This window comes from Rattus norvegicus, chromosome 13 (assembly GCF_036323735.1).
Source record: "Rattus norvegicus strain BN/NHsdMcwi chromosome 13, GRCr8, whole genome shotgun sequence".
NCBI lineage: Eukaryota > Metazoa > Chordata > Mammalia > Rodentia > Muridae > Rattus > Rattus norvegicus.
The window spans coordinates 60,429,481-60,455,779 of NC_086031.1; the positions used below are offsets into that span (position 1 = coordinate 60,429,481).

General features: G+C 35.6%; 1 long non-coding RNA gene across 3 annotated transcripts in view; it reads right to left on the reverse strand.

Annotated features, from left to right (window-relative positions):
- LOC120096271 (uncharacterized) overlaps positions 1-26,299 on the reverse strand; it is a 126,305-nt gene that overhangs the window by 98,583 nt on the left and 1,423 nt on the right. For 2 of the 3 annotated variants that reach the window (XR_010057045.1, XR_010057044.1), the window contains exon 2: positions 24,659-24,780. This is a non-coding gene — a long non-coding RNA (uncharacterized LOC120096271). Of the gene's footprint in view, positions 1-7,505; positions 9,896-24,658; positions 24,781-26,299 lie in introns of those variants that run through there. The other variant, XR_010057043.1, reaches the window with a different exon arrangement.

A 26,299-nucleotide genomic window follows, 5' to 3' on the forward strand; every position in this document is an offset into this window, starting at 1 on the left:
AACTATTAGGCGATATGGACTTGGAGTAGCTGTGGCTTCGTTGGAGGACATGTGTCACTAGTTGTGGGTTTGATGTCTAAAATGTCCAAACCAGGACCCATGTGCATTTTATTCCTGTTTCATGCAGGTCCAACGTTCCTTCTCTAGAACCATGTCTGCCTTCTTGCCACTATGCTTTAGGTCAGGACAGTAATGAACTAAAACTTCTGAACTATAAGCAAAAATGTTTTCCTTTGTAAGAGTTTTCATGATCATGGTGTTTCTTCACAGCAATAAATCTATACCGAAGCCATTGTTAAAAATACATTCCTTAAACAATAATACCATTGGCAGGGAATAGGGAGACAAGGATTAAAACAGAGACTGAAGGAACACCCATTCAGGACCTGTCCCACAGGTGGCCCATACATATACAGCCACCCAATTAGACAAGATGGATGAAGCAAAGAAGTGCAGACCGACAGGAGCCGGATGTAGATCGCTCCTGAGAGACACAGCCAGAATACAGCAAATACAGAGACGAATGCCAGCAGCAAACCACTGAACTGAGAATAGGTCCCCCGTTGAAGGAATCAGAGAAAGAACTGGAAGAGCTTGAAGAGGCTCGAGACCCCTTATGAACAACAATGCCAAGCAAACAGAGCTTCCAGGGACTAAGCCACTACCTAAAGACTATACATGGACTGACCCTGGACTCTGACCCCATAGGTAGCAATGAATATCCTAGTAAGAGCACCAGTGGAAGGGGAAGCCCTGGGTCCTGCCAAGACTGAACACCGAGTGAATGTAATTGTTGGGGGGAGGGCGGAAATGGGGAGGGGATGGGGAGGGGAACACCCATATAGAGTGGGAGGGGGAGGGGTTAGGGGGACATTTGCCCTGAAACCGGGAAAGGGAATAACATTCGAAATGTAAATAAGAAATACTCAAGTTAATAAAAAAAATACATTCCTTAAACTTCTGAAATTATGTCCTTGTGATTATTTATACAGAAATTAAAATGGACAATGCCTTGATAATGATGGTCTTGAATAGAATGCATTTTAATGCAATATAAACATTCAATCTGAAATAGTCTCCTTTGAATTTATGCTCTTTAATAATTCTTAGCATAGTAACTGAATATCATTGAAATTGTAGTTATCTTTTTGCATGTATTTCCCAAGCCATTTCTCTATTCTGGTATATACTTTTAAAACTGCTCCTCCGAATTTCATATCTCCATATTCTTTATTATTCTACCCAGTTCTTTCATATTCTGCTAACTAATATGGTATATAGTCATTACTGTCACTGTCATTAAATAATTACAGTGCTATCTTTTACATACCACCCACAAACTTTTACTTTCACAAAAAGTAGAAAGACTAAACTATGTGTGTCTTGTTTTTTGCTATTTCCTTAGAATATAAAATATTAAAATATATAAATGTTACATACTAAGGAGAAACTATTTTTACTAAGTCTGTCAAATTATATCTGGATTTTATCATGTTTTCATGTATAAAATATTTGATAGGACTATAAAGAAAATATCAAGGAAATGAAAATATATTTACACAAGAACTGACTTTATCAATTTTTCTATTAGAAAAGCTACATTAATTATTAGATAACGATGCCTACTTCCATGTAATTGAATATCTCTTCAGAGCTTAAAAACCAACATTAATTTCATGTTTTAGATTTAATTTTTATTGTGTTTTAATCACAAGGGATTAAACAGAGGTAAAAATTAATTTACTACCCAAATCTAGACTCACAGGTTCATGAATTGTTCTTCGAGGAAATTAAACCAACAAGAGTAGAGATATTTTTTTTTTGACAACAATGAAGATGCTGATTTACGTATTTTTGTTGTGCTTTGGTACGTTCATTTAGGTTGTTCATTCCAAGTTCTAACATATTTCTTATTTTCTACTTGGATTTGGATTTGCTCAGAAGCTATGACTCCCACTGTATCCCAAGGATGAAGACAAAGCTGAAAATAATGGAAAGCTAATAACACTTACATATATGAGAAAAGTGAGGTCATGGAAGAAAATATAACTGCAATAGAAATAAACAAGTGAATATGGAGAACAATACTATACTCAGTTAACATTTCTGTACTGAGAAGTTGCATTAGAGAAAACTTAATAAATTCTTACTCCCCAGACGTTCATTAGAAATGTGTCTGAGAAGTAGAATCTTAAGTAGGAGAGTTGTTTAAGCTGGTCCCACACTTTTCTAAATTTCACAATAAGGTGATTGTTATCATAAAAATATCTGTGGAAATACAATCCCTAACTTCAATCAAGAGGATAGAAAATTGCAATCATTTTAAAATACATTAAGTTATGTGTTGTTTCCTTTAAAAAAATGCTCCAATTAGGAAACATGTTTTAAGCCAGCCTACTTTGATGTGCTTCTATTAAACTTCACTAACTAGATTGAGAGAAGATCTTACTTTATCCAATTGTGTTTCACTTTGCTGGGAATAAAGACTGAAACTGAAAAGAGTTTATAAAGTTTAAGTTCCAAGAATTTAGGTTTTTTAAATTTCTAAGAATAATAGGACTATAGAATATTCCTCTTCTGCCATGCTATCCTACTTCATTCAAAGCTTCAGCATGGGAGTTTCTTTTACTCAGGAAATCATGGCTTGCTAACAAAAAAGAAAGAAAGAGAGAGAGAAAGAAAGAAAGGAAGGAAGGAAAAAAGAAACCACACTACACAAACTAAAAAGAGACACATGGAAGATCACAGATTAGAATGAGAAACAAACTCAGAACTGTTACCAATTGTAAAACTGGAAAATGATTTTTAAAAAAAATATGACAAACATGTGAATGGAAGGAATGAAAAAAGTATGAATTTTGTAAGGTCAGTTGAATGGTCTCATCATGAGTATGAAATTGATGAAAAAAAAATGTACATTAAACCTAACACTGGGTAAGAATGATTCTAATTGACTTGGTAGATTGGAAAAAATAAAATAAAAATCCATAGTTTTGAATTTACATCTTTTTTCTAATGGTTACTGTTGTTGAGAAAAAATACCATATTCAGAAGCAACTTGGGTGGTTTACTTGGATTAATATTCCACATCATGGTTCAAGGAAGGCCTTGTTTTAGGAGTAGTCGAGCAACATATTGTAGACTACTCCACTTTGTTGAATCCTTTTACATTGTTACAGTTTGGTGGCTTGTGTTTGGTTGTATTTCTTTTGGGTGTTTTTTTTTTTTTGTTTTTTGTTTCTTGTTTTTGTTTTTGTTTTTGTTTTGATATCGTTGTTCTTTGTGTTTACTGATGTTTATTGTTTTATTGCATGTTCATCTGGTTTTTTAAAATTTTTTTATTAGATATAGTTCTTTACTTATATTTCAAATGTTATTCCCCTTCCTGATCCTAAGCCACCATTGCCTCCCCTCCCCCTCCCCCATAGGGGTATTTCCCCTATACTATTCCCATCATATTCCCCTGTATTGGGGGTCCAACCTTGGCAGGACCAACGGCTTCCCCTTCCACTGGTGCCCCAACAAGGCTATTCTCTGCTACATATGCAGTTGGAGCCCTGGGTCAGTCCATGTATAGTCTTTCAGTAGTGGTTTAGTTCCTGGTAGCTCTGGTTGCTGGCATTGTTGTTTTTATGGGGTTTCCAGCTCCTTCAACAATTTCCATACTTCCTCTAATTCCCCCCAAAGGGGTCCTAGTCTCAGTTCGGTGGTTTGCTGCTAGCATTGACCTCTGTATTGGACACCCTCTGGATTAGTCTCTCAGAAGAGATCTATATACGGTCTCTTTAGCATGGGTTTTTTAGCTTCATCAATCTTATCTAGTTTGGCTGGCTGTATTTATGGACCACATGTGGGACAGGCTCTGAGTGGCCATTTCTTGAGTCGCTGCTCCAAACTTTGATTCCTCATCCCTTCTTATGGATATTTCCCTCATTTAAGAAGAAATGGAAACATCTGCATTTTGGTCATACTTCTTGAATTTCCTGTGGTCTGTGGATTGCATCTTGGGTAATTTGAGCTTTTTGGCTAATATATACTTATGAATGAGTGAATACCATGTGTATTTTTCTGTGATTGAGTTACCTCACTCAGGATGATATTTTCTAATTCATTTCATTTGCCTATGGACTTCATGAAGTCATTGTTTTTGATAGTTGAGTAGTACTCCATTATGTAAATGTAGCACTATTTCTGTATCCATTCCTCTGTTGAAGGGCATCTGGGATATTTCCAGCTTCTGGCTATTATAAGGCTGCTATGAACATAGTGGAGCATGCGTCTTTGTTGTATGTTGGAGCATCTTTTGGGTAGATGCCCAAGAGAGTTGGGTCTTGAGGTAGTGGGATGTCCAATTTTCTGAGGAACCTCCAGACTGATTTCCTGAGTGGCTGTACCAGTTTGCAATCCCACCAACAATGGAGGAGTGTTCCTCTTTCTCCACATCCTCACCAGCATCTGCTGTCCCCTGAGTTTTTGATCTTAGCCATTCTGACTGGTGTGAGGTGGAATCTCAGGGTTGTTTTGATTTGCACTTCCCTGATGACTGAAGATGTTGAACATTTCTTTAGGTGCTTTTTGGCCATTCGATAATCCTCAGTTGAGAATGTCTTGTTTAGCTCTGTACCCCATTTTTAATAGGGATATTTGACTCTCTGGAGTCTAACTTCTTGAGTTCCTTGTATATTTTGGATTAGCCCTCTATCAGATGTAGGATTGGTAAAGATCTTTTCCCAATCTATTGGTTGCCGTTTTGTCCTAATGACAGTGTCTTTTGCCTTACAGAAGCTTTGCTGTTTTATGAGTTCCCATTTGTCGAATCTTGATCTTAGAGCATGAGCCATTGGTGTTTTGTTCAGGAAATTTCTCCAGTGCCAATGTGTCTCAGACTTTCCCCCACTTTTACTTCTATTAATTTGAGTGTATCTGGTTTGATGTGGAGGTCCTTGATCCACTTGGACTTAAGTTTTGTACATGGTGATAAGAATGGATTGATTTGCATTCTTCTACATGCTGACCTCCAGTTGAATAAGCACCATTTCTTGAAACTGCTATCTTTCTTCCATTCGATGGTTCTAGTTCCTTTGTCAAAGGTCAAGTGACTATAGATGTGTGGGTTCATTTCTGGGTCTTCAGTTCTGTTCCACTGATCTATCTGCATTTCTCTGCACTTATACCATACAGCTTTTATGTCTATTCCTCTGTAATACTGCTTGAATTCAGGAATGGTGATTCCTCCAGAATTTCTTTAATTGTTGGATACAGTTTTTGCTATCCTGGGTTTTTTTGTTATTCCAAAAGAATCTGCAAATTGCTCTTTCCATCTCTTTAAAGAATTGAGTAGGAATTTTGATGGGGATTGCATTGAATCAGTAGATTTCTTTTGCAAAATGGCTATCTTTACTATATTAATCCTGCAAATCCATGAGCATGAAATATATTCCCATCTTCTGAGATATTCCTCAATTTTTTCTTCAGAGACTTGAAGTTCTTGTCATACAGAATTTCACTTGCTTGGTTAAAGTCACACCAAGATATTTTATATTATTTGGGACTATTGTGAAGTGTGTCATTTCCTTAATTTCTTTCTCAGCCTGTTTCTCAGGAAGGCTACTGATTTGTTTGAGTTAATTTTATACCCAGACACTTTGCTGAAGGTTAAGTACTTCTCTGCTGGAACTTTTGGGGTCACTTAATTACACTATCGTATCATCTGCAAATAGTGATATTTTGGTTTCTTTCCTTCCAATTTGTATCTTTTTTTTACCTCCTTGGTATCTGATTGATCTGGCTAAGATTTCGAGTACTATATTGAATAAGTAGGGAGAGAGTGGGCAGCCTTGTCTAGTCACTGATTTTACTTGGATTGCTTCAAGTTTCTCTCCATTTAGTTTGATGTTAGCTCCTAGTTTGCTGTATATTTCTTTTACTATGTGTAGATATGGTCCCTGAATTCCTGATCTTTCCATGACTTTTATCATGAAGGGGTGTTGAATTTTATCAAATGCTTTATCAGCATCTAATGGAATGATCATATGGTTCTTATCTTTGGGTTTGTTTATATAGTGGATTACATTGATGGATTTTCATATATTAAGTCATCCCTGCATACCTGGGATAAAGCCTACTTTATCATGATGGATGATCATTTTGATGTGTTCTTGAATTCTGTTTGCAAGAATTTTATTGAGTATTTTTGCATCAATATTCATAAGGGAAAGTGGTCTGTAGTTCTCTTTCTTTGTTGGGTCTTTGTGTGGTTTCAGTGTAAGAGTAATTGTGGCTTCATAGAAGGAATTTGGTAGTGCTCTGTCTGTTTCAATTTTGTGGAATAATTTGGACAGTATTGTTATGAGGTTTTCTTTGAAGATCTGATAGAATTCTGGACTGAATCCATCTGGACCTGGGCTCTTTTTAGTTGGGAGACTTTTAATAACTTCTTTTATTTCTTTAGGAGTTATGGGGTTCTTTAGATGGTTTATTTGTTACTGATATAAATTTGGTACGTGGTATCTGTCTAGAAAATTGTCCATTTCCTCCAGATTTTCCTGTTTTGTTGAATATAGGCTTTTGTAGTAGGGTCTGATGATTTTCTTTTAATTTCTTCAGATTCTGTTGTTATGTCTCACTTTTCATTTCTGATTTTGTTAATTTGGATATACTTTCTGTGACCTCTATTTAGTGTGGCTAAGGGTTTATCTATCTTATTGATTTTCTCATAGAACCAGCCCCTGGTTTTGTTGATTCTTTGTACCGTCCTCTTCATTTCTATTTGGTTGTTTTCAGATCAGAGTTTGATTGTTTCCTGCCTTCTACTCCTCTTGGGTTTATTTATTTCTTTTTTGTTCTAGAGCTTTTAGGTGTGCTGTCAAACTGTTTACGTATGCTATCTCATGTTTCTTTTTTCAGGCACTCGGAGCTATGTGTTTTCCTCTTAGTACTGCTTTCATTGTGTCCCAGAAGTTTGGGAATGTTTTATCTTCATTTTCATTAAATTCTAAGAAGTCTTTAATTTCTTTATTTCTTCCTTGACCAAGTTGTCATTGAGAGAGCATTGTTCAACTTCCATGTATATGTGGACTTTCTGTCATTAATGTTGTTATTGAAAACCAGTCTTAGTGTGTGGCGATCTGATAGGATGCATGGGATTATTTCTATCTTCCTGTATCTGTTGAGGCCTGTTTTGTGACTGATTATATGGTCAATTTTGGAGAAGGTTCCACGAGGTTCTGAGAAAAAGGTACAAAGAATCAACAAAACCAGGGGCTGGTTCTTTGAGTAAATCAATAAGATAGACAAACCCTTAGCCACACTAAACAGAGGTCACAGAAAGTATATCCAAATTAATAAAATCAGAAATGAAAAGTGAGACATAACAACAGAATCTGAAGAATCACACTTTTGATTTAGTGTGAAATGTACTATAAATATCTGTTAAATCCAGTCGGTCAATAACTTCTGTTAGTTTCTCTATGTTGATGTTTAATTTCTCTTTCCAGGATCTGTCCATTGCTGAGAGTGGGGTGGTGAAATCTCCTACTTTTATCATATGAGATACAAAATGTGCTTTGAGCTTTAGTAAGGTTTCTTTTATGAATGTAGGTGGTCTTGCATTTGGAGCATAGATATTTAGGATTAAGAGTTCATCTTGGTGTATTTTTCCTTAAATGAATATAAAGTGTCCTTCCTTATCTTTTTTAATGAATTTTGTTTGAAAGTCAATTTTATTTGATATTATAATGGCAACTCCAGCTGGTTTCTTTGGGCCATTTGCTTGGAAAGTTGTTTTCCAGTCATTTATTCTGAGGTAGTGTCTGTCTTTGTGTCTGAGGTATGTTTCCTGCATGCAGCAAAATGCTGGGTCCTCTTTACATATCCATTATGTTAGTCTATTTCTTTCTATTGTGGAATTGAGTCCACTGATGTTGAGAGATATTAAGGAATAGTGATTGTCATTTCCTGTTATTTCCGTTGTTAGAGGGGGAATTGTTAATATGTCTCTCTTTTGGTTTCGTTGCAAGGAAATGATATTCTTGCTTTCTGCACGATGTATTTTCTCTCCCTTTGTTGGAGTTTTCCGTCTATTATCTTTTGTAGGCCTGGATCTGTAGAAAGATATTGTGTAAATTTGTTTTAGTCATGTAATATCTTGGTTTCTCCATCTACGTTAATTGAGAGTTTTGCTGGACTCAGTAATTTGAGCTGGCATTTGTGTTCTCATAGGGTCCATATGACATCTGTTCAGGACCTTCTGGCTTTCATAGACTCTGGTGATAAGTCTGGTGTAATTATGATAGGTCTGTCTTTATATGCCACTTGACCTTTTTCCCTTACTGCTTTTAATATTCTTTCTTTGTTTTGTGCATTTGGTGTTTTAAGTTTTATGTGACGGAAGGAGTTTCTCTTCTGGTCCAATCTATTTGGAGTTCTGTAGGCTTTTGTATGTTTATGGGCATCTCTTTCTTTAGGTTAGGGAAGTTTTCTTCTATAATCTTGTTGATATTTACTGGCCCTTTAAGTTGGGAGTCTTCACTTTCTTCTATACTTATTATTCTTAGGTTTGGTTTTCTCATTGAGTCCTGCATTTCCTGTATGTTTTGGGTTAGGAGCTTTTTGCATTTATGGTATCTTTGACAGTTGTGTTGATGTTTTCTTTTCTTTTCTTTTTTTTTTTTGGTTCTTTTTTTCGGAGCTGGGGACCGAACCCAGGGCCTTGTGCTTCCTAGGCAAGCGCTCTACCACTGAGCTAAATCCCCAACCCGTGTTGATGTTTCCTGTGGTATCTTCTGCCCCTGAGATTCTCTCTTCTATCTCTTGTATTCTGAGGGTGATGCTTGTATCCACGGCTCCTTGTCTCTTCCTTGGTTTTCTATATCCAGGGTTGTCTCCCTTTGTGCTTTTTTTTGGGGGGGTCTTTTTTTTCGGAGCTGGGGACCGAACCCAGGGCCTTGTGCTTCCTAGGTAAGCGCTCTACCACGGAGCTAAATCCCCAGCCCCCCTTTGTACTTTCTTTATTGCTTCTATTTCCATTTTTAATTCCTTCACCTGTTTGTGTTTTCCTGGAATTCTTTCAGGGATTTTTGTGATTCTTCTCTATAGGCTTCTACTTGTTTATTTATGTTTTCCTGCGTTTTTCTAAGGGAGTTCTTTATGCCTTCCTTAAACTCCTCAATCATTATCAAACAATGTGATTTCAAATCTAAATCTTGCTTTTCTGGTGTGTTTGGATATACAGTATATTCTTTGGTGGGAGAACTGGCCTCTGATGATGCCAAGTCGTCTTAATTTCTGTTGCTTAGGTTCCTGCGCTTGCCTCTAGCCCTTAGGTTGTCTCTGGCGTTTGCTTGTCTTCCTGTTTCTGAGAGTGACATGACCCGCTGTAGGTCAGCACTCCTGTAGAACTGTTTTTCTATTTTCTTTCAGCCTTTCCTGAGAACAGGAGTTCTGATTTCAGGTGTGTCGGCGCTCCTGGAGACTGTCTTCCAGCTCTAGGCATGGGCAGGAATGAAAGGGTCCTGCCCCTGATTGCTCGTGTAGGTCCTTGCACCCAGTGGCACAGTTGTCAGTATGTGATTCCCTTTTGGGTCTGGACTGTGGGCAGAGGATAATCTCCTTTGACTTCTCAAGAGTATCCACCCTTCTGAGGGTCCAGCTCTCTACCCCACAGAGTTTGGGTGCAGGTAGGTGTCTGGCCAATTCAGTTCTGTCTTGTGTACAGACCAGAATCTCGGGTTCTGGTGACTGTCTGTTCCTGTATACCTGTGTCCAGAGGCACTGTGCAGTTTCCCCTTGGACCAGGGATGTGAGCTGTGGTGTGCAGAGGTGGCAGCTGTCCTGTGGTCTCAGGATGTCTGCACTCCTGGGCGGTCTTCTCTCTTCCCCACCTTTTGAATGTTTTCTGAGAAGGATGTGGGGGAGGGGAAATGATCAATATATATTATAAAATATTTTTAGGTAAAAGTATAATTAAAACATAATATGAGGAAGAAAGAAAGAAAGAGAGAAAGAAAGAAAGAAAGAAAAAGAAAGAAAGAAAGAAAGAAAGAAAGAAAGGAAGAAAGGAAGGAAGGAAGAAAGAGAAAGGGAAGGGAAGTGAAGGGAAGGAAAGGGAAGGAAAGGAAAGGAAAGGAGAGGAAAAGAAAGGAAAGGAAAGGAAAGAAAAGGAAAGGAGAGGAGAGGAAAGGAAAGGAAGGGAAAGGAAAGGAAGGGAAAGAAAGTGTACCACAGTTTGTTCCCAGGTCACTCTGCTAGGCATATCTTCCTGATATAAGTGTTGGTTTATAAATGACTTTATCATGTGTCAAATTGGCATAAAACTAGTCATCAGAACATTTCAATAGAAAATTACATAAGCTAAAAGCAAAGAAATGCATTGACAAACATGCATATACATACTTATGTTCCATAGTACCCCAGCCCTTGGAGCATATAATTCCTCTGTAATAGTCAAACATTATAATGTTGTGACAATGTGACTGAGAAAAGTCAACATTTTTTGAAACAGGTTTTCTTGATTAATGTCAACCTGACACAAGCAACAGTTTTCTCAGAAGAGGGATTCTGAGAAAATGTCTCTACCAGATTGCGTGTAATAAAGTCTATTAGCATTTTTTCCGTAATGAGTTGATGGCATTCCTGACATGCAGTCCTGATGGACGGTAACAGCATCCTTAATGGGACATGGGAAACAAGAAAGCAATCATGCTAAATTTGTGTGATACTGGGAATCCAATGTGGGTCTCTGTGCATTCTAGACAAGCAGACTTCCAGTTGAGCCATGTTCACAGGTCCAAAATATTAATTCTTAAAAATAAAAGTTTTATGTTGTATCATAGTATTGTATTATATATTGTGCTGTATACAGTATAGTATTATACTGTTGGAACCCTAATATCATCTTCATGTTATACCTTCCAATAACCTTACTTACTTACACTCTTCAATAACCTTAGTGTGGCCCCAACTCCCAAGGCTCCCATCACATGTAATACTTTAGATGGAAGATCATACTCTTAAGAAATACATAGTTATAGTAAAATTCAAAAATAATACCGCTCTATATTTCAACTACATAAAATATGATCTGCCTGTATCAGTATCACAAGAAAAGAACAGAGAAGAGCAATATTAGAAACCATGGTGACTACTAACTTCTCCAAATTGGCACCAGACATAAAACTACACTTTTAAAAAGCTCAGAAAACATTAACTAAAATTGATGTAAATGAAAAAAACTACATAAAAAACTGAATAAACAAAAGAACCTCACCCCTCAAAAGAGCATACGCTATAGCTAGGTATCAAGTGCTGCTTACAAATTAAGCAAAATTAATTAATTAATGTAATGAAACAGAGAAAAACTTAAGGTTTTGAGAGATTAACTTTAAAGAGTAAAGGTAAAAATTATATTCAGACCCTGAAAAAGTGAAGGGAGTAGGATGAAGCTTAGAATGTTAAGGATACAGAAAAAAAAGAAAGAAAGAAAGAAAAATAACACATTATTTTTGGACGTGCTGTGAAACTGAACAGATGAATAAGACTCAGGCTAATAATATTTAAAACATGACTGCTTATTTCCACCTGTGTCTACTGAAGGAATCGTATGCAACATTTTTTTATTTTTTCATATTGTTTCAATCCATATTCATTACTTGACTCTGTTCCTAAAAACAAGTAAAATCAGCCTATTCAACTGGTTTCAATTTTCACATGGATTACTTAACTTTTCACAACAGGAACCATGCTGTATTTGTGTGTTGCTGGAAATCATATCCAGGGCTTTGGGCATCCTAAGAAAGCTTGCTGCCAGCTGTCAACTGAGCCATGTTCTCAACCCCAAAATATTAACTCTTAAAAAGAATGTTTTATGGTATCAGAATATAATTCATCATTTACTATTTTATGATTTAGTGATAAAGATTCATTGGCTTTGTGAGAAAATTGTTTATCATTTTAATATTTTATATCATTTATCATTTTCTTATTTACACTAGAAATTTTGTATTTTTCCAGATATGTGGACCTTCTCAAAAAAGAGCTGACTTGCATTGTTTGGAGTGGTTGCAACAGAAGTCTAATTAAGTTCAATTTGCCAAGTCATTTTGCTTTATCTACAGCAATTGTGAGGGTTTGTATATGTTTCACACAGGGAGTGGCACCATTACAAGGTGTGGCCCCGTTGGAGTAGGTATGGCCTTATTTGAATTGGTGTGTCACTGTGGGTGTGGGTTTTAATAACCTTAGGCTAGCTGCCTGGAAGTCAATGTTTTGCTAGCATATTTATATATGTTTATGTTTATGTTTATGGGGGGTCCCAAATTCTTCTTAGATATGTTTTATTTTATCTTAAATTTGACACTCAAATTACAACTTGCCTAGAAGCTATCATGCTCCAGATTACTGCTTGAGTATACCTGCTCCAGACCTGAACTTATAATCATTTACAGAAATGACTTATTTGCTATAGGGTTGTTGAGGTATGAGAACGTAATCTTAACCACTGAGTTTTTCTCAAGCTACTTCTTAAGAGTTTGATAAGCTAGAATTCACAAAAATTATTTCTGTTATTTAAGCATTCTATTTTACTATTATCTAAACTATTTACTTATGTATACATACTCTAATTAACAATATTTATATTAACATATTATTTTGTCACTCTTATTTAACAAATGACACATGTATTCTTGACATGTCATATTTAAAGTTATTACTACTACTACTACTACTACTACTACTACTATTACTACTACTACTACTTTTACGTTTTTTACAGTCCAGTCTTTGCTCCTCTCACAGTTCCTCTCCTACAGTTCCTTATTCCATTTCTCCTCGCCCTCATCTCCAATGTCTACACTGCCTTCCCGCATCAGGCCTCCTCACTCCTTGGGGCCTGAAGTCTCTCAGAATTAGGTGCTTTTGACCAGACCCAGGAATATTATTCTATATTTGTGTTAGGGACCTCAGACCACCTCTTGTGAACTACCTGGTTAGTGGCTCAGTGTTTGAGAGATCTCAGGGGTGCTGGTTACTTGAGACTGCTGGTCTTCCTATTGTGTAGCCCTCTTTCTCAGCTTCCTCCAGCCTTTTCTAATTTAACGACTGGCATTGCCACCTTCAGTCCAGTGGTTGGGTGTAATTATATACATCTGTCTTAGTCAGCTGGTTGTTGGGTCTCTCGGAGGACAGTCATGCTAGGCTCCTGTCTGCAAGCACACCATTGCATGAATAATAGTTTCAGGTCTTAGAGCCTCCCTTTGAGCTGGGTTCCAATTTGGGCTGGTCACTAAACCTTCTTTCCTTCAGTCTCATCTCCATTATTTTCCCTGCAGTTCTTTTAGACAGAACTCTTTTAGACAGAGTTTTTGACTACTGGATGACAACCCCATCTTTTCACTTGATGCCCTGTTTTTCTATTGGAGATGAATTCTACAAATTCCCCCTTCCAACTGTAGGACACTTCATATAAGGTCCCTCCCTTTGAGTCCTCTTATATCCCAGATCTCTGGTGAATTCCAGAGTCCCCCTCACCATCAGCTTCTGTATGTTGCCTATTTCCATTCTTTCTGCTGGCCCGCACGGCATCACATCTGTTCCTCTCCCTCCAATACATGATCATGTTTCCATCTTCCCTTCTCTGTCCCTTTCCCACCCAGATCCCTCCCTCCCTCTTCCCCCACCCCCCATTTGATTGCTTTTTTCTCCCTTCCAAGTGGGATTGAGACATGCTTACTGGCTTGTTAACCTTCTTGATTTCTGTGGATTGTAACCTAGGTATTCTGTACTCCTTTTTTTGCTAATATACACTTATTAGTGAGTACACGTCATGCATGTACTTTAGTTTCTTCATAATCTCACTTAGGATGATATTTTCTATTTTAATCTATTTGCCTGCAAGGCTCATAATGTACTCATTCCTTTTTATTATTTTTTTTATTAACTTGAGTATTTCTTATTTACATTTCGAATGTTATTCCCTTTCCCGGTTTCTGGGCAAACATCCCCCTAATCCCTCCCCCTCCCCTTCTTTATGTACTCATTCTTAATAGCTGAATAGTATACCATTGTGTAAATGAACCACATTTTCTGTATTCATTCTTCTACTGTGGGACATCGGGGTTGTTTCCAGCTTCTGACTATCACAAATAAGATGAAGAATATACTGGAGTATGTGGCCCCGTGGCATAGGGGGAGCATCTTTTGAGTATATGCCCAAGAGTGGTATAGCTGGGGAAGACTCTTATTTCAAATCTTAATACTTTCAATTTTCATCATTGTTAATGATGGCCTGTTGTGTTATTGTCATAAAAATATACACAAATTCGATAGAATAGACTATAGATCTCAGAGAAAGAAATAATATCTAAATCTAACTGTTCAAAAACATCTGTTGGATGTTGGAATACTTCAAAGAAGATGGTACTGAGAAACTTAGAAAAAACAAGCAAAATTAACAAATGATTACATAGACAGCATATTCAAATTTAAATCATTTTATTAACTATTTGAGAATATCATGCACTATATTCCAACCATATTCATCTCCTCCTCTATTGCATCACAGAACCACATAACCCTTCAACATTGTACTATCAATTGTTTTTCAAAGCAGGAGTGTCATTAGTGCTGCCTATATAGACTTGAGTGTGTTGCTACCCACTAGTACATGTTAAACCTACAAAGAACAACATCTTTAAAGAAAAAAATTCTCCCTCTCCTTGCAGCTAAGAATTTATTGCTAAAGTCTCTGTAGTTAGGGATAGTACTCAATGTCCACCTCACTCGTTTATGTAGACACTTTTGTCTTGCTGGAGCTTAGGTAGGTCGTGTACATGCTTTTATATCCAATGTAAGGTTTTCATATGTATAATTATCAAATTGTGTCCAGAAATCACTGTTTCCTTGTGTTTGTCCATTTATTCATTACCTATGAATCTGATCTTTCTGCTCCCTCTACCCCAGTGATGCTTGAGTTTTGGGAGGAAGAGTGGATGAGGTGTTCCCTTCAGAATTGCAAATTCTGCAGTCACTTATTCCATGCACCTTCTTTTTCTATGCATCTTCATTAGCCGCTGATCTCCTTAAAACATCTATAAGATATCTTATCAACTCTTTTCTATGCAAAGCTGCAAATGACTACATATTGCTCCATACACAACAGATGCTGATTGATTCAATGCTTAAATAAAGCAATGGGTAACTATTTTGTGGTTATTAGTACATTTGTGTTTATTTTTGACCTTTGGTCTAAGAACAAGATTTGTCTTTTCATAAAATCCATAATATGATTAAAGGAAATATTGTGAAATATAATCTAGAATATTTTTATAATAAAACTGTAATGAATAGGTTATATATCTCAGGCTCTTCATATACTAACAGATAGTCAACAAAGAATACTGCTTCATCGCATTCCTAGTTATATTTCTTGTCTATACACTATTAAATATTTGGAGAAATTTAAATACCAAAAGAATATAGAGTTGTGGGCTGGAGAGATGGCCCAGCCGTTAAAGGCTAGGCTCACAACCAAAAATATAAGAATATAGAGTTGTAGCTTTTATAGGCTAATTATATATAATTTATTCAAAGTTTTTAATATTATAGCAGTGCTTAAAATTATGATACTGTTCCAGGAAAATACTATACCTTTGTCAGAAAAACAATTTATACATAGGACGTTACATTACATTGACACTGTGAAAAACTGCCTTATTGCTAGTAGTAAAACAGTTAATATTATCATGTATATGGTATTTGTTAAAAGCAAATCTATAGATAAATTCAAAATTTAAGTAACAGGAGAATGTCTTGTTATTAAAAAATGAACAGTTTATTGAAAAGAATGAGAGAAACTTTCTGAGAAATAAAGATGCAGGCACACAATTAAGTTATAATAATTTGATTGTTACAAATAAGTGATGATGTAGCCTGGTTTTAAACTCTGCTAGGCAACATAATAATATAGTGGTGCATTATCTATTTTCAGTTCTATCAAAGAACAGATTTTAAAGTAAACCTTCTGGTCTATCCATAGCTTACTTCTAACTTGAACTCAAGTACAGGTGAACCAAGTCTTTGTCAATTTACTTAGCAACGGGATGTGTGTGGAAGCATAACTTTTTTAGAGGAAGTGTGCTGGTAATTAAATAAGACTAGCGTCGTGGTAAAACCTGAACACACACTACCATTGTACTAGCCTGTTGTCACTTTGACATCTGTCAAGTCTCTTAAGGTGAATGCGTGCCACAGTAAGGTACACATGCTCTTTTGATCTAGGTTATTCCTCCTTTAATAATGAGCAGTTTAAATTTTTATACTAATGAACAAATAGATACCATCCTGACCTAAATAATTAAATAATTAAATGTATCCAGTGACTTGGAAATTTTCCTCAGGTTTCATTAGTGAGTCATTGCAGAAAAAAATAATCAAAGCAAATGAAGAAAGCCAAATTGAGTAAAGAGATCTAACTTGTAGTCTGGATTATCTCAAGATTCTGTCTTCCAGGGCACTTGGAAGCTTGAGCAGATCTTCACACTATTTTAAACTTGTGTTTGAAAGATTAAACTCTTGTAATGTTTAATTGGTAATTGCAATCCAGAAATTTCCTAAAAGATGGCAGGCTTCGATGCAAGGTCATTCTCAGCCTCAGATGGCTATTTCCTGTGAGCAGCAAAGCTGTGAAGCTTCAGAGCTATTGGGGCAAGCATTTACCTCTGTTACATTTTGTTCACAGAATTTCAAATGTTTTTCGTCACATATGAACAAAGGTTCAACTTTTATTTAAAAGTACATAAACCTTTCCTCTACTGAAACATTATCTTGCTGAGATTTTTTTTTGACACAAAATTAGTTTTGGAATCCAAGCAATTATGACCACATTTCTGTTTCAAAAAATAAAAAGATGCAGAATCAATATGCAGAACATATACAAATGCTTAGCATTGTCTGTGTACCAGTGTGGACAGCCCTAAAAATACAACAGTGAAGCTGTAGTGGTCAGACAGGCCAGCATATGTAAACTCCAGAGCTCTTCTCCAGGAGGGCACTTGGGAAAAATGCAATGTGATCTGCAGATGCATGGTGCAGGTGCTGATACATTTCATTGCTCTTCTCTGTGCAGCAAGGCCCCTGGCATGTTTCCCATTAGTGGTTCATCTAAGGATCACAGCACAGCCCTACCCCATTGTAGCTGTTGTGCAGGAAACCAGACACAGGATGAAAATACCTCATCTGTCAGACATTCTTTTCTGGAGCACTAAGTGAACAGAACACAGAAAATTAAAACTGAAGTTTTCAAGCCTTCTGCATTGTAACCTTACTCCATTGCTTCATTTCAAATCATAAAAGGCTATGTTATACATTTTAGCTTTATTTTTTATTTCATCAGACAAGTTTTTGCTTATTTATTAACACACAGTCCTCCAGTTTACCCTTCCCATTGTCTTTATAGACTATATAACAGATCCACAAGGCTTCTGTGGGTTCTTTTTGTCATTTTAATAACTGCTGAGTCCAAATCAATGCTGTCTGATGGAATATTTCCAGCATAAACTCGTGTAGATCTTGTACAGATAACTACATATGCAATGACTTCATGAAGGGGACAACAGTGTCATGCGCAAAAGACATTTCTGAGCATTCTTTCCCAGCCTTCAATTCTTCCATTCTTTCTGTTACTTCTAAGATGTTACCTGAGCTCATGATGTGTAGTAGAGGTGATAACATGGTCCATTTAGAGTCACAATTTCATGCTGGCTCATTCTCAGAACTCTGAACAATTATAGATTTTTCATATCAACAACATATCACTGCAGAAAGAAACTTCAGTGGCCAAACTGAGAAGTTCAAACTTTAATTTTAAAGGGAAATTTACTCAGTTAAAGATCTATTATAATTGTAGTTGTAAAAAAATAATTTCTTCTAGGACAGAAATAAGTTTTTGCTTAGAAACTTTGGAGACTTTACATTACCTGTGGATATGTTTATTAAAATTTTTATTGGTCTGTTAGTATCTGGACAATAAACTTAATAAATTATTTTGTCATTAAATTTAGGTCATCAATTATTACTTTGAAATTTTGTTTGTTATGCCGAAAAGGTATCTGTGAGATAAATACTATATTACTTACAGAAATATTTGTTATAAAAGAAGCTTGGGATTACCACAGTGGAATGCAAATGTACCTAGAAGGCTTTTAGCCTCAAACTGCTCCTTAATAAAGCATTCTGGGAGCAAAGAAGTCTCCTACTCACTTCTTGCAGTTTACTGCTGCCCCATATTTTATCATGAGACATGTTTGAAAGTAATGTTTATCTGAGTGAAAGGTGGTTTTATTTCCCACTGTTCTAGGAAGTTTCTCTCTGTTATTAGAGATAAAGGTCAGATGACAGAGGATCCAACACTGGAGGCAACTCCATATAAAGCCTAAGTTTCAGAAAGCCGGATCAGTCAAGCAAACTTTTATAAAAGAAAATAATACCGAGTGCATTATAAATATAAATGATTCCTTTTAGTATCTCCATTTTTTTTTGTTATTTAAGTCACACAGTGAAATTGTCAGTTAGGAGTTTGAAAAACAGTTCTGAACTATGAAGATTTTATTAATATATTTATTCATCTATCTTATAAGGTACAAGCATCGGCAAGCATTCTTTTTAATAAAACTTGTATTTAATGTAATTATTATTGTTTGTATTGAACTTGACACATCTTTTTAATGCATCTAACAAAAATTCTGCTTTCATAAGATCTGTATTCATTCTATCCAAATTATATAATCAAAATAAAGGTAGCATACAGAGGAAAAAATTTAGGTTACAACACATTTGTAATGTTAGTGATCAGTTATATTTCTGTAATGTAAAATTAATTAACAAAGTAGTTTTTATTGGGAACCATCTCATTTTATGCAAAAAAGTTGTGCCTAATTTTTACACTTTGTAGACATATTTTGTAAATTCAAATAACTTAGAATTTAAGAATTGAATCTAATAAAACCTTTCAGTCACTGCTTACTAGCTTATTGTTGACCCTTTTATTTCACCCTATAATTATGTGTGAATAAAATGTATAAATTATTGTATTACATATTATTTAAAAACTCATAGAGCTACATGATTTGTGACATTTATTATCTTTTTTTCATCAAGTGAGTGCTTTTGCCCTAGAATCATCTCTGTATCCTTCCTGTATTTCTTTGGATATAACCAACCTCATTGCAGCTTAGAAGATTGGTAATAAATGATTAAAACGTATTAACTAATATGATGATAGATGCCAATGAACAAAATAAAGATGTTAGATTCCTTTTCCAAAGTAATATTAATTTCAGGGAAACATCAAGTTGACCTAGTTGCTTGAGAGTCGTGAATCAGTGGCTTTTCAGCTTAGAATCTATGGCTCCTGGAGCACAATGTGTCTTCCAGTTCCTGAGAGACTGATGTACTCCCTCAGACAGTGAAGTGTTCACACTGCTTTATGTTCCTCTGTATGTTCCCTTAGTAACCAAGCAATCATGGATGCTTGACAGGACAATTGGTCTTGGGCATTAATAGTGTTTACCCTGTAAAGCTTGAAAATCTCTTTGTATCTTGGCAACTACAACTGTATTGATTCTGGCAATTGTTATTATATTCTGTTTCTGATAAAGGTATAAAAAGTGTGTTTGCTCCTAATAAAATTGTTACAATCTCAGGCTTGCTGTGCCTGCTCCAAATGACCTGATTTAATTCCCTTCAGCCATATCTGGTGACCTCTTTGTCCTGGTAAATGAGGTTAGTTACAATTTATAATGAACTAAAATACAATATAGTAATGGGAAAGTTTTTTCACTTTTAAAATTAAAAAAATACACACTGAAGATACATTCTGGAGAAATAAAGAATTAAACACAAATATGTGTGTAGAAATATTAAAATAAATTTAGGTATAACAATCCAAATCTGAAAATATTAAAATGTCTTCCAGTGGATTTGTGACTAAGCAGAGTGTAGTTTTGTAACTTTGTCATCATAGATTACACCCTAAAGCTACTAATACAGGTATATCTGCATGAACTGTCACAGAATTATAGTACATAAAAAAGGTCGATTCTGTCAGCAAGCACTTCTTGGCATCTGCAATGGTGTCTGGGTTTGGCGTCTGTATATGAGATGGACCCATAGATGGGGCAGTCTCTGGATGGCCTTTTCCTCAGTCTCTGATCCACATTTTGTCTCCATATTTTCTTTTTACAGGAGCCATTCTGGATTAAAAATTTGGAGATGAATGGGTGACCCCATCCCCCAACTGGGTGCCTTGCTTAACTTCTGGATATGGATAAGTTTACAGCTATCTCCTGAGAGCTCTGCCAGAGCCTGACAAATACAAAAGCAGATGCTTGCAGCAAACCATTGGACTGAGCATGAGGATCCCAATGGAGGAGTAAGAGAAAAGACAGAAGAACCTGAAGAGGTTTGCTATCCCATAGTAAGAACAACAGTATCAACAAACCGGACACCCAAGGGTTCACAGGAAGTAAACCACCAAGCAAAGAGTACACATGGAGGGACGCATGGCTCCAATTACATATTTACTAGAGGATGGCATTGCCTGGCATCAATAGGAGGAGAGGCTCTTGGTCCTATGAAAGCTTGATTCTCCAGTGTAGTGTAAAATCAGGGCAGTGAGGTGGGAGTGAATGGGTGGGAGTGGGGAACACCCTCATAGAAGTAGGGGCAGGGAGATGGGATATGGTGGAACCTGAGAGGAAACCAGGAAATGGTATAACATATGAAGTGTAAATACAAGGAATAGCCAATAAAAATTAAATAAAAATAAAAAGGTCAATCCTCAAAGATTAAGTAATACCACTATCAATATTTTTTTACAGTAATTTTTATTCACCACATATAACTATCATCTCAGCTGCTTACTGCTGAATAAGCTCAACCTTTCTAAACTTTCTGAACTTGGGCTGGTTGGTTCAACTCAGCTCTTCTGGCTCAAACTCCTCTTCAAGTTGACTGATTCAATCTGGCTTAGCTTGGCTTCTCAGTGAGTTGCTCTGCTTGGCATCAACCTAACTCTGGGAATTTGTTCTAAACTTTGACTCCTTTTTTATACCCTGGCTTCAACTGCCTCTGCTGACGTGCACTGAACTGAATGAACCCATGAACAAACTGCTCCACTACCCAGAACTCAACTGACTAAACAGAACTGACGGAACTTTAATCACTGAACTGTCCTCCCACTGAACTGTCACTTTCAAGGATGGCTTCTCCTTCTACAACTAAGCTTACCTACATTGCTTGGAAATAAATGTGTGTACTAAAGGCATATCTACATTCTACTTGGATCACACAAATCTAGGAGGTTTTCCACGTGCTCTCTTGTGAGAGCAGCAATATTGCTAGATTAAAATTCCTCTACAAATGTCTTTGAAACAGCAAGTGTAGAAATGGAGAAGCACTTTGTCGTTCCCAGAGAAATCAGAAGATAAGTTTAAAGAAAAGTGGAGGATGGCAAACACTGTGTCTTCCGTGTCAGTTTATTATGTAATATTACATTCTCTAATATGTCATGTAATGGAGGTCTTACTTTACTATTTCAATAGCAAGTGTCTTTAAAATTGTCAAAAATAATAGATTGATAAAAAGTATATCAATCTGGAGTAGCTGTATTTACCTCAATCAGCAAGAATCTTGCCTTCCAAGCAGAAGAACCCTACAAAAATAACAGGAGTGGTATATGCTTGCAATCCATGTTCTGGGCAGCATATATTGATATACAGATGATTAAAAATGAAAAATGCAAGGTGGTTGGGTTATACTGTGTGGTAGAATAAAAATGTTTTACAAGTAAATAAGGGTAAACTAAATAAACCAATAAATAACTACACAAGATATCAAAGAAATTAAAATAGAAAAGGTGAATATTTATTCCCCTCACATATGTTCTTTAAAGTATGTAATAAAGAATTTAAATAAATAATGTTCTTTTAATACCAAAATTATATGTTTTTAAACTAGCATACTTTCATTTTAATACCAAATTACATATATTTTTAAACTAGCATAAATACTTTCAATTTGTTAATCCCTTTTAGTATATCAATAACATAGACAACAAACTATTCTAGTGGACACCATTCAGAAAGAACTTCAGTGGCCAAGTAAGCTTCCTGGAGAAGGCGCACCATTTTCCACTCCAACTTGAAGAGATACATCCCCAATGAGTTCATCTCTGGATTGTTTTTTGCAGCTGTTGTGCCTTCTGTTTGTTTTTGCTATATTCTTCATGTATATATCATGCTGTGAATGAGCATGGGGAGACCCTCATGGACTACAATGTCACATCATGGTTTCTAGAGAGACAGCACACTCTATTGAGCAAAAAAATTTTTTTGCAGATCAATACAAGGTGAAAATTTATAAAATAATGTTGTTTAGATGAATCAATTGTTTTACTTATTCATTATTTTATTTGAATAATGAGATGATTATGTTGTTTTGCCTGGCAAATAAAACAAAGATGAACCTAATAAGAAAAGGTGCCCCCCCCTTGTAGAGAGAGGGTAGCATAGTTTAGAAAAGAAGCATAATGAACTTTCATGAGTTATAAGTGCACCTAATTGTACTTAGAGGAGAAAATACTGCTTAGGAGATTTTAATGATCAAAGAAAATATTCATTCTAGGTTGAATCTGAGATCCTTGATCATAGGGAACTATACCTAGGCATATAGTAGTAGGTTTCAGTGTGCAAAATGAAAAGATGGGGTTATGAAAAATTCTATGAAGGTATTATAATAGAGAATAGATGATTAGCCAGTACAGCTGAACAGGACTTCAAAAATATGACACAAATTATATGATCTATTTCTTGGTAAATATAGATTGTTGTCAGCTAAGCACAGAAAATAAAAGAAAACTTGCTACTATAGACTTGGCTTGCTTAAACTTTGTAAACCGATGAAAAGATAATTATTGCTTTGAGGCTACAATGAATTAGTGGACAGAAAAATAGATCTGGAATTTTCAGTTAGGTAGGAATTTCAAAAGAAGAATATTTAATCAATAATCTTGTTGTAATTTTCTTTTGGTAATGATTTTAATCTGTTTTTGAAGAATATGATTTTGCTTTTCCAGAATAACTTGGAGCTATGAAATAATCTTGTTATTTACAACTAGATTTTTTTTCCTCAGGTGTTATAAAAAGGCTAAGAGAAAAAGTACAAAATTATTATAAGTGGTTGCAGCTTGATTCATTCATCAAGTGTGTGAGTATGTGTTTGCTTTACATCATTGTTTAACCTACATCCACTCCTTGGTTGGCAGAATACATTTTCAGACCTAGCCTCTGACCGTATTTTATGTCAGTTGCCTTGTTTTACAACCTAGATGATTTGAACCATATATGGAAGAATTTCCTGTATTAAATAATATTAAGTTTTGAGATTTGTAGAATTTGAAGTTTATTGACTCTGCTCAAGATGCAGAGGGACCTTGGAGAATAGAGTTAATATGTGAGATAGACTAAAGTCTCATGCACTACCCAACTTTATTTTTTGCCCCAGACATTTTATTTTCTATGTTTTATAAAAGGTCACATGAGTAAAGTTTTCATGAGTTCAAGCTACAGCAACAAGGAAAATCTCGATGTGAACAAAACCACGTTTTTCCATAAAGACAGATAAAGAACAGTTTAAACATATAAGATAATATCAAAAGTAAGCAGTAATGAGTAACCTGAAGTAAACATTCCTTTCTGCTGAACCTGGTAGGAGCACAAGGACATGTTCCCAAAACACGTCTTGAAGAAACTGGAGTCACAAGATTCTTGATTTTGTGGAGTGTTCTCAAGAATTTGTCTCATTAAACTCCATTTCTGAATGGTGTCTTGACAGTTTACAACTCATTATACTGAGATAATGCATGCCTGGTTCCCGAGGATGTCAGGGGAAGATGTTGAATCACCGGGAACTGGTACTGAACTTCGGTACAGTGCAAGAACAAGTGCCTTTGAACACCAATTCTTTCCTCCAAACCTACTGATGTCTTTAAAATGGCAAGGAAACTAAATAAGAAATATTTCCAAGTGTTTCATGTGTGTGTATGTGTGCATGAGTGCGGGTGGAGTGCGTGCGAGTGTGTGTGTGTGTGTGTGTGTGTGTGTGTGTGTGTAGCACCAATGGTAGTTTTTTTTTAACTTGAAGAATGATAAAGGCCTTAATAATTCCACAACAGGAAAAGTGTAATACTATCCAACCCAACTTATATGCTTGGGAGGATAATACTGCCAATTATGATTACTAATTCAAAACAAAATACCTAAGATAAGAAATATATTTATTGGTCACAGATGCAAGATGCATTGTGAATAGAGTTAGCACCCAGTGTTAAATCACAATAATTTAATGATCTTCCAATTGATTATTTTTAATAGTATTTGAAATTAAAATAAATGTGTTATAATTGATTTACTCGAGAAGAAAATTTGCACATGGAATTGCATGAGAAAGCAAGAAATCAAATGTTCTCCTCTATTTTACAAGCTCTTTTTCTTTGAAATATATACTCCTTGGGATTCTAATCCTTCCTCTAATTTACACCAATATATTCACTTAATAATACTATATTTACAATAACAGTCACTCAGTCCAGTTAGCATGTATTCACCATGATCTGAGCAGCTCCCAGCAGCTAAATCACATGCATTATCTCTGCTCCTTGGCTTTCTCGTTAGGGTTTATCCATATTTCTCCAATGGGGAACTGGCGATTTTATTGTTGAGGTAGAGCCTATAGCAAAGGAGAGTCCAATTAATACAACGCTACAGTATAGTGTCTTTTATTCTACCACAGTGTGCCTTTGAGAATGGAAGTTTGTCAAATTTTCTTTGTGACTTTTTATTCAAAAATGGATCATAACACATCTGAAAACAAGCAAAATCAAATAGTGTGTGGAAACATATTACATTCAAACCGCCTAATGATGTATTTTAGTAACTTTTCTATCACCTCATTTACGTTGTCAGATGCAACCTAAAATGAAAGAATAAAGAAGTATTTGGAGAAAGTACACTAATCTAGTTGTGAGGTCATTAAAATTTAGATTTTATTTTATTTTTCTAATATGCATTGTCAATATTCTAATAGAATTCAATCATATTACTCTTGAATACATTCTTGCCCTGGATGCTCTGTACAAGAAATGGATGCAGGAGTCTGAATTTTCTCTCTGCTAATGTACATAAAATCAACTGGTGGTCTCAAAGTGCCTGAAGAAATATATTGAGTACACCATTATCCATGCAGGATTAAGAAAAAGCAAAAGCATGATTTTAACTGAATCATGCTCCAAAGAGCCACCTAGACATGGCCAAGGTTATTCCACATGCTATCTGTATTTGCGGTTCGGCAATGTCATTGTAAAATTTTAGGGGCACCCATAATAGATCTTGTAAAGTGAGGTTTACATGACCAACCAAAAGTGTTGTGAATGTACTGCTAAATGATTTTATGAAAATATGGTTGCAAACATTCAGAGTTCCTCTGCTTATACAGAAGCAAACTTGTTCTACACATTTTCACAGATCTATTTGGATTTAGTCATTCAGGGATTGTATACATATCTATATTCTATTGTGAATACTTCTACTTTTTCTGTTCTCTAATATTTATTTATTTTAATTTGAGTGAGCAACACCAAATGGACTCAGTGGAATTCATATATTTATATATCAGAATAAATATGAAAATATGAGCAATAAAATTTTTAAATAATACCTTTACAATGACAATAACAATTGATATGCCAACATAGATATGGAAATATCTTATTAGGGTTCTATATCTTGATGAAGAATTACAGACCAATAATGACTGCCAAGTGAAGAAGAATCCATCTTTCTCAGGGATGAACATTGTGATTGATTATTCAATATAGTTACACTTATTTAGTGAATATACTTTTGCTGCAAATATACTTTATTATCAATCTTTAGTGATTATCATTTGCAAGAACCTAATGAATCAAAGGCTACTAGATAAAAGAACATAGATGGGCAAGGGCAATTTTATTAAATTATTAAGGCAAGAGAAGGAATTCCTGGGTAATAAAACATACAACTCCATAAAATGATTAGAGAAACATCTTCACTAAAGTTTAGCATCTGATGACATAATTCCTAGATGATGATGAGGGACTTTAGAGTCAATTCTGATTAGTAGTTATCTCGGAAGTAGGTTTAAAAGAGAGGTTAACCAGAAACTAGGCTCTGTCCCCAGGCAAAGACAGCTTACTGATTAGGCATCACTA